Genomic DNA, 9,969 nt, shown 5'->3' with positions numbered 1-9,969 from the left:
GATATCCCATATAGACCACAATCAATTAGTTGTAGACGTAAAACTCTTATTTGTTTTAATTATGAGTGACATTAGTATTGGTTAAATTCTAAGGGCATTTGGTTGTATAACTTTTTTTTGAATTTTTAGCCTTTTTAAAAAAGAAACACAACACGGATGTTAGGACTTAAACCCAGAGCCTTGCTTGAGTCCTTTGTAAATTTTTAGACTTTTAAATATTGCACATCCCCTGAAAAATTCATAGATCCGCCATTGCGTATGCATCATCCTCAAATTTCAGATGTGGGCTCTACTATAATCGAATAGAACCCCGAATCCAATTCAAGCTTCAACTCACATGAAATTACCAGAATCTCTTTCTGGAAATGCCACCCAAAGGGTCATCGTCACCATCACTTTGCCTTTGTCATTCCCAACAGTAGCACCTCAAATCTGGTTTTGAAGAACAATCTACATTGAGTTTTGGTTGAGCCACATGAGGACATTTCAAACGAGCATGTTTGGGTCTTTGAGGCATGACTAAAAGTGCATTCACTCCTCGTATTCATTAAGCAAAGATAATGGCATGTTAAAAGACGATGACAACTCAGCGATCTCAATCCCATGCATCCCAAGATTGTGACTGTACCAGATAGCCCATGAAGCTCTTTCCAAGTACCCATCATTGTGCTCAGAAGAGCGAGCTTCAAAATGAAAGACAATTTCAGCCAAACGCACATAGAAACCATGGTGGCTGATAGGATTTTTAGTACTTGTGCAAACAGGGTTACATAAAATACTTGCAAGAATACAAGGCTATTGTAGTATAGATGCTCATGCAAGGTCGTTTTCCTCAAGGACTAATTAGCAATTTAAGTAAAAACAAATTCCAAATAACTACTTAAAATAAAAGGTCAAGAAAGATGATTATGAATTTGGTTGATTCTAAAAACAAATATTAAACAAAAATAAATACGATTGAAGGAAAGAGTTTTGAATATCAATTTATAAAAGCACTAGGGTTTCACCATCACCTAGCAATCCTATGAACTTTTACCAATTACTTATGATTTGCACATGCCACTTTGAAGGTTAGGTTTTCCTAATGTATATTCTACTTGGAACCTCCAACACAGAACGTATATCTAACATGCAACCCGTCCGGACGTTCGGATCAAATCTGAACATGAAAGATTCATTAAGTTTTGTGAAAACCCTTTGAAAAACCATGCAACCCTTAAGACGTGGTGTTCATCTTAAGTGAAATTACAATTATTAATCACAAGAAGCTAGCATCAATTTCAGGGAACCTTCCGACCAAAATTGCATCCAATTACTTTTCTAAAGATCCTAATGGTGATCAGGCATTAAGACAATTAGATAGTTTAAAACAGTGATTAACAATTCAAGTAGGCATGCACTCATCATAAGCAATTAAATAAAAATCACATATTCATGCTAAGGTTCAAGGCTTCACCCTAGCAAAAGAAATTTAGTTACGCATACTCATAATTGAAATCCAAGAAAATATCATTAAGAAGAAAAGAACGAAAACACCTGAAAGTTGTGAAAACCCAAAACCCTAGCAATTGCTCTCCACAATGCAAAGTTCAAAAGTGAAAAAGAAGTCCTAAATTCCTTGTGAGAAAGAGCTTAAATACCCCTTAAAACCTAGCTGCCAATGTACAGCTTTTCCATCCCCACAAGGAAACTAATTAAAATAAAATAAAACTAGGAAATAAAGTCCAAATTGGAATAGGAGAATCTGCCCAAAATCTGCCCAGCCACGTTTTGGCCCCAAATCTCCTCCAAATCTGGCCCAAGATAGCTTGTTTTAAAGATAAAAATGTTCTGAACACTTCTCTAGAAGGCCACGAACCCATCCGAGGTCATCTTGTGCTCCAAAAACTCAATAAAAGCCCAACACGTCACTATTCCAGCACCGCGCACTGCTCCTTTATTTTATTGCCAGAAAATAACCGCTTGGAAGAAAACTCTGAAATTTTGATATGATCAAGCTAAGTGACTCAAGAACGTCCTCCAACTGAAATTACTCCAAAATTCGTCCATTTGATTATGTTTTGCTCCAGAGAGAGTCGAAAGTCCTATATTGGAAATATAATTTAAAGTATCAAAATTCTTCCAAAATATTAACCAAAATATACTAAGAATGAGGTTAAATATATAATATAAAATATGTCCATCACTGGCTCCACAAAAATTCTGCAATGAATAAGTTGACATGACATAGCAAATGTAGAGCATGATAAGAGACCATATGCGCTTCCTTAGCTTGGGTACGGTTTGAAATAAAGAACCGGATGCATCCCTACTGTCCCTCATGACCTTCATATCTTGGACAACCCTATCTTCATTCCACATTGAGTGAAATGCCAAACCAACTGGGAAGCTCCTAGTGCTGGAATTTTTGCATAAACTATACCATAAGATTCAAGAATTTATACTGCATCTGACAAAAATCCTCAACTTGTTACATAGCGACCTGCCATGAAGGAGAAAGCTGTAGGTTGACACAGACCCTTGGGATTCCTACTGCAATCGGATCTGCGATCATGAAAGATGAACATGGATCAAGTACGAAATGGTCACAAAAAGAGGAGGAAACTCATGATCCTCCTCATCAAGGGTCCTTCCTTCAAAAGTGGAAGAACATATTTGTAGCATCATGTCTGTTTCCTGTTGTACTAGATCCATTGTTTCTCTACGTTCCTATAATGAAGGATGATATCAAGTGCCTGCTGTCTAACAGAAACTTGAAGATTGCCACTCGTCTTTTAAGATCACTCACTGATCTTCTCTATATATTTGACATTATTTTTCAAATTTATACATTTGACAACTTTTCGGCTTTAATGGATGAATATGGTGGCTGAGAGTACAGCTCAGAAATAAGATTTTGGTGGAAATCTGGGTGTCATATAATATCTTATTTGACATTTAGGCTATCCTTCCGCTTCCACATGTAGGAGAATCCCTTTGTTGAGTTTATTGTTTGTTTTCCAATCTCCCTATTTGGTCTTTTGGGCTTATTAAGATATTACATTCATCATAAAAGCATAAGAAATGTGCTCCATAGATTGTGGTTGAGAATTACATACACCAGGCAATTTATGAAATGGGATATAACATTATGAAATTAAGACAACCCAATATCTTAGTTAACGATTGCCTATTTTACTCGTGATAATTAGATTTAAATTGTTTGTATTATTAATGGGCGTTGTATGGGTAGCAATTCTCACTTTCTTTTAAAAAATGAGGGACTTGAGATATGTGAACACAACAAGGATGGTTATCATGAACCTTTTTGTTCTGTTGCAATATGTGTCATGAGTTCTTCGCATCTACTTCTTATGCAAGGAACTTAAAAAGACACCAAAAGGAGAAACAAGAGAGACTTCCATATGGGTTAAAAGTATCCTAAATTTTTTTATATATATCCTTGCTAGTCATGAAAGTTTCAATATTTCATCATGATTTATTTTAATTCCATAGTGCTTGCTTTGCTTTGTTTAGATAAATTAAATAGGCTTATTTAGGATTGTTTGGTTGGATTTTTTGGTAAAAGTTTAGGTTCTTAAATCAATCAATCAATCTTGATTAATGGCAAATGTGCATGGGGCAAAAATCCTCACAATTCTTAATCTATGTTTAAATCTCAAGAAGTTGAGCAAGTAAGAATCACATGCTAATCCATCGTGAGAATTTAATGTTGTGACGCGAGTCCTCCCAAATTTGCCAAAATTTGACAACATTTATTTAGTGTATATATGTTGAAGCATTTGTCTTATTTATAAATATAAAAAACATGTAAACTTTATTTAATTTCCTTACTTGAATGAAGTCAAATTTCCTTTCTTTAATTATATTTCATAATCATCTCTAAGTCTAATCTAACTAATTAACTTGTTATTCTTTAGATACTTAGTGTCGTATAGTATTTGTTCGCTATTCAATGAAGGGCCATTTGTTGGCATGATGCATGTGGAAATAAAATGAATGTAACACAAGTACGTCTGGTTGTCATGACAATCACATGTTTAGAAATATCACATTTCTAAATGATTCATGCCCTATAAATTCAGTGAATACAATGCTCTTCGATTTTGGTACATGTATTACAGTCCTTCAGTCTGGTATACCGGGGTCAATCAATTATTTTCAAAGTTCACTAATTGTTTCTGGTGGAGTTGTCCTATTGGAGCTACTAATAAGTCGAAGGGCAATTTTTCATGAAAGTCCTAACGTAGAGAAAAACCTAGCAAACTTCTTTCTTTGTTTAGCGGAACAAGGACACTTGGATCAAATTCTTAATGGTGAGATAATCAATCGGGGAAGGAAAAAGTAAGCTAATTAGCAAGAAGATGTTTGACGGTTAGAAGGGAGGAAAGGCCTTCTATGAAAGAAGTAGCCACCGAGCTCGAGCGGTTAATTATGGCGACACATCGAGCAAAAAAGGCTAATTTCTCTTCACATACCTAAGACTCTAGTAATTAGTATCTTCGGTCACCTTCAAACTCTTACGTTGTGAATATTAGAGATGAAGGTGATGATGTTAGTTCTAGTGGTTCAATTAATTTTTGTGTCTAACTAGTCTCTATTAAAATTTCAGCTCTTTTACTCTCTGCTCAGAAATTTATTTAGGAGGTCAAGAGCTTTTACTTTTGACCTCTTAACTTTTAGTATTATATTAATCCTGTTTAGTTTGAAATAACACTTGAGAAACAAACCAATGTCTTTACACGTTGGGAGTGTGGCTGAGAGACAATCGCGAAGAAGTTCACAAATACACGAACTCCACGTGTCAGATCACAGATCAATCAAACTGCTAATTGATGCCTTCCCGTCTAAGCTATTGCAAATGTGCAACTCAGAAAGGCTATATACACTAATTGGATCGACTACGAATTTGTCGTTCACCGTTGCATCAGAAATTCTTATAAACAAATCACAAATCACACACAAAATTTGTGGATCCAAATAATAAATTATCAATTACCCACACAAATCCAAATTCGTAATCTTAAGAAATTAAAATTTTGAGCTAGAAAACAAACTATTAAAAAGGTTCCACTTGAAAGCAAGAAAATTGCCACACTAATGTTTATGTAAAACCAGCATATATATATACCATCAAACTGCTTTCAAGCTGATTCACTGGCACTGCCTGTAAGAACCCAAAACAAAATATCAAAAAGAAAGAAAATATCTTAAAAAGGTAAGGAAAATATCTTTTAGCAAAATGACCAAATTGCCCTCGCATATTTTAATAGGGAAAAATTTGACTTTTTAATCGGGAAAGAATTTGGGAATTTCGCCTATGCCATTGCGTAGAGCGCGGCGAAAGGACTTCGTAGACACGGACTAGACCCGAATCGGAGCCGTAACGAAAACGTTATGGTCTAAAAATCGTGAGGGGCAAAATGGTAATTTGGTCAAAAAGTCAGATATTTATATCACTCTCTCTCCTCTCCCCCGTCAGCCCTCTCTCTCTCCTCCCGCAGCCAAACCGCCCGCGACCTCCACCCATTCAACTCGTCGCCACGGCCACCATACTTGGAACCGATCTCTGCCGTGGGTACCGTTGGAACCGTAACTCGACCGCCGTTCATTTCCGACCAACACCAGCCTCGGGGGTGCCGACATATGGCCGGAAAACCATGATTTCCGACGATGGTTTGTCCGAATGCCACCCGAACTTTCAGCTCAGATTTCTCCTCCGTTTCTCCACCAAATCGATCAAGTAAGGTATGGTTTTTGACCTATTGTTCGTGCTCTAGCTGATGGGTATATGGGCTTCGATCGATTTTAGCGTTAAGGGGTTCGATTTACGACTTAAAATCTGGCCGGAACTTCGGCCGCTCGAAACTACCATTTCCAGTCACTTTTTGGGGGTGGTCCAAGAACAAAAGTGACTCCAAATGGGGTGTTTTACCTAGGGTAGGAGTTTGGAGTCTCGGTTCCATGATTTTTCGGCACACCCGAATCGCTTTGGACACCCGATCTGCCCGCGCGTGTAGCAGCGCGTGGGCCAGGGTGGTGGCATGGCTCTGGCCAGTTTTGAGGTCCTCGTGTCGTCACGAGCGCGTGGGATTTCGCGGATCTCAATTCGGAGTCCGTTTGAGCCCCGAACGAATTTTACATATCGCGCGATCCATGGGTGCAGTGTCGTGTGATCGTTGGATCGCGCTGAATTTTGGATATGTCGGTCTACGTGAGTTCAGGATCGCGTAGCATTCAACGGATTGGGAATCGGAGTCCCGGATACTCCGGAGTTGAGAACCTTGGGGCTAGGGTTAGGGTTTTAAGCGGTAATGCGATTTTGGCCAATCCGACCGTCCGTTTCGGACCAAATTCGCAGAACATGGTTCCCGTTGTGTGAGAAACCTTCAGGGAAATCCAGATTGGCCATCGGAGATTGTGGACCCAACGGGTCCCGGGTCGGCCGATCTGACAGTTATCGCTTAGTTGAGTATCGAACCTCCCAAAACTGGTCCAACTGTCCAAAAAGGCTAATGTGGGCATAAGAGTATTTTTGTAAATTGAAAATCACGTATTTCTAGGAGCCGGGGGCAGGGTGTTTAGTTGAAATTCGTTTTATTTCAACAGCTTATTAATTTAATCTTTCGGGGTTATCAGGCGCCAGGAGCCCGACAGGATTTTAAAAGGTGACCTCTGAGGGATCGAAGTAGCTCGGACCATCTGTGGGTGGACCTTCTTTCATAAATCAGATTTCATGAATGAATTGATGTGCTTTTATATGAATTGATGTGCTTTTATATAAAATAGATTTTATAAATGATTTTATCTACATGAGTTTTATAAATGAGTTTATTTGAGTAAGTTTTTTCATTCAGTCTTTGAGTAAGTTTTAATACGATTTTGAATATGAGCAGTACAGTAATAATGCTATAAGTCTGTGCTGCTTATTTACCAGTTACAGAAACAGAGTTTGAGTTTTGAATCAGTTAAGACCGCAGCACGACTTGAGTTTTACAGTTATTATTCAGATATTTCTTTTTAAAAAGACATTATTTTAAAACCACCTCGTACCCGTTTTTCTTTATGGTGATTACCCAGAGTCGGACCGATGTCTACGGACATCCAGTCTGATTATAGTTCAGTCAGTGCACTTGACTTACCTCACGAGTTTCGGGGACGCTCGGACCGTGAGTGCCAGGATTTGCGGCTCGGCAGACTTGGTGTCCCGAGCCCTGCCAGGATTGCGGCTCGGCTGACTTATGTCCCCGAGACCTGCCAGGATTGCGGATCAGGCTGACTACGGTCCCCTGTATCCTGCCAGAGCGACTCGAGTTGACTTGGTGTCATCGAGGAATCTCCCGGCGGGACAGGCTGATCATAGTCCCCTGATTTCGCCAGTTTGCGGCTCGGGTAAGTCTGTGTGACGCCCGAGACCTGCCAGGGAATTAACGGAAATGACAGGGGTACATACTGGTGGTATTTTCAAAGGATTCTGAGTTTCTTTATTAAATGTTGATTTTCAGCTATTATAAATCAGTTTTTCTGATTTTTTTGGACATAGATCCCTTTATATTTATTCAGTTATATGAAAGGTCTAAGTACAGAGTTTTTATACGCGTTTGACTTCAGTACTTTTATGAAAGCTTTGAATTCAGTGGTTTTTGTATGAAACTTTCGAGCTTGAATATGACTGATATAGAATGCCTTGAATTGACTATGCGTGATGTAGAAAGTAAGTATTCGGTTTTATTTAGTTAAATTTCTTTTTTTTACAATGGGGGATATTATGTTTATGAGAATTGCTTTGAAGAACATTATTTTTGGTCCACTCCCATTTTTCAAACTGTTTTTCGCCCCCAGGCCATAGAGGTACGCGGGATCCACCACCGAGCCAGTCATAGCTTCCGCACCACCAAGTAAGGTAGCGTTGTAGAAAATCCTTTAAACCCTGAGAACTTGAGAATATGCTCTGATATCCAGTTGAAAATTTGGTGTTTAGAATCCAATTGATTACTAGAAATATTCTGGCTGTTGGGTGAAATATTTGAGACTGTTTGACAGGTGAAAAATTTTGGGTTTGGCCAAAATACAGGGGAGACTCTGCCGAATTTTCGGCAGAAGTCTAATGAAATTTTAAAGAGAAATTGAAGTAAGAAGGGTAAAAAGGTCATTTGTGCCCGACATTCGCCAGGTGTCGGACACGCACAGGACTTGGCTCGAATTCCAAAGTGGAAATTGGGTCGGGTTCTGTCAATTTGGTATCAGAGCATAGGTTTTATTTCCTGTAGACTTCGCACTTTGTGCATCCTCGTTTTCTTCTCAAGTTGGGCCCCAATGGTGGTGGTATCCGTAGGAAAATCAGATAGTTATCTCGACGTAAGGGAATGAAATTCCCAAGTCAGACAGGAGCTGTGTCGGTATCTAAACCGGCAGAGTAATCTCTTAAGAGGTTTGTAAGGAGCCGTACCTACTATACTTAGTAGGCAGGAAGATCCTAACACTCAGTAGACCCTGGAGATGTTAGCCCAGGTTATAGTCAGCCAGAGATCCATCTGCGAGATGTGTGGATCAAGTAAACAAGAGTAAGAGCTATAAATTGGAATAATAATGGTATCTAGCAGTAAAAGAGGATTGAGTTGAAGGAGTATAGCAGGTCATAGGAAATCCTGGTTGTTTCACAGGAGAATAAAGTTTTGGGTAGGATGTGATTAAGAAGTGATGTTAAAATCCTTTGACCCGTACGAAGTAAACATTTTGGGAACAGAATATGATAGTCAACCTTATTCATGAGTCTACAAAAGGTGTGAACACAGGAGTTTTGCAGCAGGATAGAGGATAACGGTTGAAACCGAATACAAGAAAAAGGTTTCACGTTCTATTTCTAGTAATAAACAATAGGAAGTAAGAGGTAGTATCTGGTTATGATAAAGTTAAAAAGCCTCCATCCCAGGTATTGTAATTAGTTGGTGGTGATGTCTGTCCCAGCCAGATATGGGGCAGACTATGGGGTGCACTCTGTACACAGTATTGGGAAGGAGATAATCTTACTCAGGAAGAGATCAAGAGAGATACTACAGTGGTGATTACAGTTTTCCATCATCGAACGACCGCAGGCTTGGAGGCCATCGAATTGGAGCTAGTGTTAGTAGAGAAACCAGCTAGGATGGTAATATTGCAAATGGTTTTAAGGCTGGTGTAGCCAAAAGTATGGAGAGACATAATGAACTACAGTTTCAGAATGCTAAGTAAGGTTTATTGAAATCTGGAAGTATTGTAATCCAGGATTGACAAGGAGTTAGGCAGATATTGGGAGAAGGATCTTCAGATAAGTATTCTCGATAGTTATCACCTGAGGAAGGTGAAATGAGATTTAAGGAAGTCAGGGAGCCAAATCCTAGCTAGATTGGACCCAATAAGATTACAGAACGTGTAGAAGACAAGCAGTCCAGATTTTTTTTTTTTTTTGAAGAGAAAGTAATTAGCTTTCAGTGAGATGTGCAGTGTAGTAACCCGAGTAGCCAATGCAGGAGCAGTTCTTCTCCCCTCCTGGAAGGACAGAGATGCAAATTTCGAGGACGAAATTTTTATAAGGGGGTAGATTGTAAGAACCCAAAACAAAATATCAAAAAGAAAGAAAATATCTTAAAAAGGTAAGGAAAATATCTTTTAGCGAAATGACCAAATTGCCCTCGTATATTTTAATAAGGGAAAATTTGACTTTTTAATCGGGAAAGAATTTGGGAATTTCGCCTACGCCATTGCGTAGAGCGCGGCGAAAGGAGTTCGTAAACACGGAGTAGACCCGAATCGGAGCCGTAACGAAGAAGTTATGGTCTAAAAATCGCGAGGGGCAAAATGGTAATTTGGTCAAAAAGTCAGATTTATATACTCCTCTCTCTCTCTCTCTCTCTCCCGTCAGCTCTCTCTCTCCTCGCGATTTTGCCCAGCAGCCGACCTTCACTCACTTTCGACGTCGCCACGGCCACC

The sequence above is a fragment of the Prunus dulcis genome, chromosome 3 (assembly GCF_902201215.1).
Source record: "Prunus dulcis chromosome 3, ALMONDv2, whole genome shotgun sequence".
In the NCBI taxonomy this organism is placed as follows: domain Eukaryota; kingdom Viridiplantae; phylum Streptophyta; class Magnoliopsida; order Rosales; family Rosaceae; genus Prunus; species Prunus dulcis.
Note: the sequence above shows the minus strand (reverse complement) of the source record.